The sequence below is a fragment of the Zonotrichia leucophrys genome, chromosome Z, assembly GCF_028769735.1.
Source record: "Zonotrichia leucophrys gambelii isolate GWCS_2022_RI chromosome Z, RI_Zleu_2.0, whole genome shotgun sequence".
In the NCBI taxonomy this organism is placed as follows: Eukaryota; Metazoa; Chordata; class Aves; order Passeriformes; family Passerellidae; genus Zonotrichia; species Zonotrichia leucophrys.
Window position 1 is genome coordinate 67,099,620 of NC_088200.1, and position 6,000 is coordinate 67,105,619.

The window sequence follows — 6,000 nt, forward strand, 5'->3', positions numbered from 1 at the left end:
CCAGTTGCAAATTATCTGCATTTTGCTTTCAGAACAGCAGATGTGTTGGAAAGGTATTGTACTTCAGATTAATAGAATTTTTTGTTAATAGAACTCTGGATTTCCCAAAGAAGTGTTTTTCAAAATTGCCTAGAGTAAGAAAGAAAATGTTACAGAATCAGCTACAGGTTCCTTCTCAGGAGAAATGATCATAGATAGCTACACATCATTAATTATTAGCTATTTTATTACAAACATTATCTCTGCAAAACTGAAGGAGCACCAGACCTCAGTTGTTGGCAGTTGTCAGTTCTGAAGCAGCAGAAATTATAATAATCCATGTAGGCAGACTCAGACTGAGGAGCAGGAAAAAGGCTTTGCAGGCTTTGCACACTGTCACATCCATCTCTGACCCAGATTCAATTACTTGTAAAACTTTAGAATTTTCAGTGGCAGTTCCATTTCTCTCATAAAAAAGACTGGCAGTTGAAAAAAGAGCTTTGTATTTTGAGGACTTGCCTTTCAAAACAGAGTCATAATTTTATATATCAGCCCAGAAAGTGCTGAAAGAAATTCTGAAAGAAATTGTCAAAAAAAAAGGTAGCCAGGAGATGCCCATGGGACTAGAGAGAGTGAGCGAGCAGAAATCATGAATGCCTGGCTTGACTTCATGTGCCATCAAAGCTGCCTTCACACACAGCTGACTCCAGAAGGCCTTGACTCAGGAATAAAAGCCTGGTGCCAAGAAGTGCATTGTGACCAGTTCAGACCAGTATCACCACAAAACCAGTACAGATCAAATCTGGGGTGCTTAGATGCTTAACAACACTTTTATCCCCGCGTCATGATCAGCGCAGTAAATTCAACAGGAGTTGGAGAACAGACTTCCTCTTGTTTATCCTGGAAATAAGGCATAAGTGTGAAGAGAAGACTCAGTGAAAAGACAAGTAGTTAATGTTTATTTTGTATAAGAAATGCCAACAGCACAAAAAGAAGAACGGATGGAAGTAATAAGAACAAGACAAAAGTACACTAAGAAATATATATTTTCAGCCCAGCTTTCTATTTCCATTTTCACTTGAATGCAAAAGAAAAGTGGTTTTAAAGTTTCCCATTGACTGCATATAGCCTTAGGGGCTGCTGCCATTGACTCTGAAAGGAGTAAGGATCAGAAGGGATGACATAAAATGCAGTCTTTAGTAAAATTCTAGTTAATAGAATACATCTGGGGTGCTTTGTTTTAGGAAAAACAGGTTCATACCGTTTCACAGATTAATATGCTCAAAAGTTGCTGGTATGAATCATGGAGGCATAACCTTTTTGGGGAATGTTATAGATTGCTTAATTGCATTATGTTATGTTTTATTTACTCCATTTTCCTACCTTGGTTCAACTACTTAGGAAAGCAGCACAACTGGACTTGGAGAAAAATGGAGAGATACGGGGAGAAGTCACTTAGATCTGAGTAGAACACTCTTTTGATACTAAAGAAATTTTTTCTGCAGAAGGACTGAAGTAGGTGTTTCAAAAGTTGCCAGTCAGGAGATACCTAAAACCTAATGACAGAGCTATCTTCCTCTTCTTTCAACGTGGCAAAACAGGAGTCTGAGAGATGAGCCTTTTAGATAGATTTCAGCTGCTTTTACTGACCCCATTTTTACCTTCTTGAGTGTAATGTCCAGTAATGACCAAGATCCATCATTATTCAGTGAGGGTTCTTGAAAGTTTTCCTGACTTCACCAGCCCAGCAGGTAATTTTATCATAGCTGCAGGGCTATGAAGTTATCATTGTAACATTACATCCTAAGGTCATCCTACTGTTTCCTACTGCGTTTTAGAGGAAGGGAAAGGGGCATTGCAAGATCAAGACTTTCTGCGTTTACTCCTAATTGCTCAGAATATTTCAACAGATGATCTCTTTTATAGTTAGGATTGTAGAGGAAAAGGTAACAAGTCTGAGTAACTCACTCATTAATGATAAACTAACTTCCCATTTTACATGGTGTCTCTGCGTGTTGCTGTAGGTTACCAAGGGATAGGCAATTAATAACAAAAACATTATCCTTTTTCTGTGTAATTTAAGCTACACTTTTTTCTTTGTTTGTTTCACAGTCTACTCTTCTTAATCTGTTTTTTCTCCAAGGCATTTTCCCTGGTCATTGAAAAGGGGAACAAATTCATGTGTAAAACTATGATATGGTGCAGAACTAACGCATAGCCCATAAGATGGAACTGTCAGTGATAAACCTCTGGGGGAGGCAGGGTCTGTGGTGTGGTATAAAAAAGTCAGACTTCTGGGAGCGCTTATGGGTGCAATAGACTAGCCAGAATCAGAAACCACATTGATTACATATTCAATTTTAGGATGCCCTTTTGTGTTGTGCCTAATCTGACTCAGTTGTGGGCTATTGCCAATAGTGATCCCATTCCTCCTTCTCTTCCTGTGCTTCACAAGTGACAGACTCTATCTGGTCCTTTATGTCATATGAAATACTATTAATACAGCTATGCAGCAGGTCATGTAAAACTGCTGATCCGACAGAGAGTGTACCCTTCTTCTTTGTAGATCAGTTATTTGATGGATCAATGAACCGGAACACCTCAGTCAAAGGCCTCGTTATTAATAGATCCAGTTTTACATTGGTGAAAGAGAGTAGAAACGTAGTTTATTATGTAAGATCATAGAGATCATGTAGATGTACCCTAAAAAATAGCAGGACAGACTCAGTTCTGGGATCTCAAACTCTGTTGGATCCTTCTGTACGCATTTTCTTTCCACTCAACAAGAGCTGACTGGGACAAATGGTTTTGGTTTTTTCCTTGCAAAGCACTGCTAAAACAAATGACTGATTCAACAACATCATTTCTCTCAGAATTTGTTGTAGATCCTTGCAAAGCACTGCTAAAACAAATAACTGATTCAACATCATTTCTCTCAGAATTTGTTGTAGATTCTGGTGTTAGACTGCAGAATGGGACTGGCTGCAGTGGGCTTTAATTCCACTCTCACACAAGTGAGCACTGAGACTCTTTCAAAAGGTTAGGTTATATAGATGTTAAATGGTGCTGTTTGTTTTGGTTTGATGAGAACATTCAGGCAGTTGAGCTAAGGCATGCAGCTATGCTCATACATACAATCCTTGATAACAGCTTTCATGCTGCTCTCGCTTTTTTCCTCAAAACTCTTCTCTGTTACATCACTTAAACTTACGTTAACAACTTCTATTAATTAACACACCAAATCAGGATAATGAGATACTATTTGGCATAATTTTATTTCTAAAACTGATTGCATCCCAGTTGAGGACTTCCCAGTAAAAGAGACCTAGACATACTAGAGATAGTCCCGCCATGAAGAAGATGAAGAGATTGGAGTATCTCTTCTATGAAGAAAGTCTGAAGGACTTCCTCCTGGAGAGCAGGAAGCTCAGGGAATCTCACCAATGCATGTACATACTAGAAAGCACAGTGCAAACAGAGCCAGGTGCTTTTCAGTGGTGCCCATGGACAGGAACAGAGGCAGTGGGCACATGCTGAAATACAGGTGGCTTTGTCTAAACACCCAGAAATATTTTGGTACTGTGAGGGCAACTGAGCACTGGCACTGGTAGCCCAGAATGGTGGGGGAGTCTCCATCCTCATCCCTTGGAGATATGAAAAACCTGATGGGCCACAGTCCTGGGCTGCTGGCTGTAGGAGTCCTGCTGGAGCAGGGGGTTTCACCTGATGATCTCTGTCATATCTGCTCCCCAATACCATAATCTCCTGCTTTTATTGAGAGTTTGAGCTTCTATTACTTACTGCTTGTGACCCTTTCTGATGATAAATTACAGAGTAATATGGTTTCCGAATGTGTCTGATGTTCTGTGTGATTCATCCACAAGAAGGAATACCAGAATTACTGCCATATGCACACTGTCTTTAATCTTACCAAAATAAACACTGAAGGCATCGACGGTGAAGCAAATTGCTCAGTTTCCTAAAATAGAACAAACAGCACCATGTTATCCTCTTCTTCTTCATGCAGAAATAACTGAAGAATTTTCTGTTAGTAATTAATATGGTAAAAATGTAAGAAATACAAGACAAAACTTATATGAATGTCAAGGCAGTTTAGGAGAGGTTTTGGATTATATAGTTAAATCCTAAATCTTACATGTCCCGTTAGCTCCAAGAACAACATTGTGATCTGTTGTGAACAGAATTTTCAGTAGCTTTACCAAAGGCTGTATTCAACAAATTTAGGCACAGAGGCAAAGAAAATATGCCCACTTCTGGACCACTTTCCTCTGAATGTTTAACTGTTCATATGACACTTATTCAATTGGTTTCAACGGATATAATATGTGAGAAGTCTAAAGCCATACTTAATCCGTGTAGGTTTAACACCTATTATTTTCACTGACTTGAGGTCTTCATCAGGAGGATAGCCATCTACAGTTAGTGATACTGATAAGAGGCTTTGTAGATAAAAATTCTGATGGAGGTGCTAATTGCCACTATTTCTTTTTTACTTATTACTACCATTTATTCTTAGCCAAATAAAAAGCCCACACACACACAAATAAAAAACCCAAAACCCATGCACACTCACAGAAGGAAAAAATAACACCAAAACCAACAACACCTCACCTCTCAACCATTAATTAAATAAAACCTAAATAAGGTTCGTGATACCTTAGCTTTCCACTAATTTTTAACTGAATGTAGTTGTCTGCCAGATCAAAGCACCTTCCTTTTGTACTACAGGATGTTTCAGATTTTCTCTTAAATATATAATAGCTTAAACATCCCTATAATGTCCTAAAGGGGATACCAATTCTGTGCACTTTCTTTTGGAAGATGGACTCAAAAGTGAATGTTCTGGGCTGTAAGTTAAATGCTGTTTGAGGACTTCTTGTCTGCATGTACACTTACAAGTTTGTGCTATATAAATGTGTACAGAGATGTTTTGAAACAAGCCAGATCTGCTTATTATTCCAACTTAATTGCTGAACGGGCAGACTGCCCTACTTTCTTGTAACTTTTTATTGCAGGGAAGCTGACTAATCTGGCTCTTCCTCCATCAACAGAACTTTGTGAACCGTTCACATCCCACTTTGAGAACAAAATTAAGATCATTGTGCATTACTTGCCCCCTAACAAAGCTGCCAACACTAACAATTCTCTAATTCCAAATCTTGAGCCTGTCAAAATTTTCAAACTACAAATACTTTTGGCATTTTATGTTCCAAAACCTCAGGGCACTATTACATTTTGCCAAGTCTTTGGTCTAAACAGTTACAGTTTTTCTTCACTCTCTAATCCCACTGAGTTCTCACATTGTTGATCTTTCTTTGATGGTGGGGAATATCTTAGTAATGGCACAGAGTAAAACAATTATCAGTCCAGTTTTAAGAAAAAAAAAACTGCTACCAAGAGAAGATGTTGCATTTGCTATTTAATATTCAATCTTTTTTTTCTTTTTTTTGTGATTGTAGCACACTGTAAATGTGCAGTGTTATTTCAAAGAACATTTCCCAGTTTCATCTCTAGCTGGACCCTGTCCTCTGCACTGGGAAACAGTGTTCTAAAGAGTTAATTTTTGGTCTTTGTACCCTGACTGGTGATGAATTTTTGCTGCTGTTGCTTGACCTCTCAATTTACTTTGACATTATTTTGATCACAATAGAACATTAGGTCTCTTGGCAACTCAGATTGGTTTTGTTCTAGTTTTCATTGAGATTTTTCATGCACATAGTGGTTCTGCCTTTCTCTTTCTGTCCCTCTGTCTCTTGCATGTAGTCACAGGCACGTTCTGGACTATTTTACCCATGTCATGGCACAGATCAGGCAAGAAAAGGGGGTCTGGTGGTAACAACCAGCTCTCCTGGCCAGTGTACAGGCTCATTGTACATTATGCCATTCTATTAACAGATTGTATACCTAGCACACACACCATTTTTCACCAGATGACATCAAAGCTTTTTGCAAATCAGTAATAACTAGTACCTCTGTAGAGACGGCATTGCTGCAGACAGG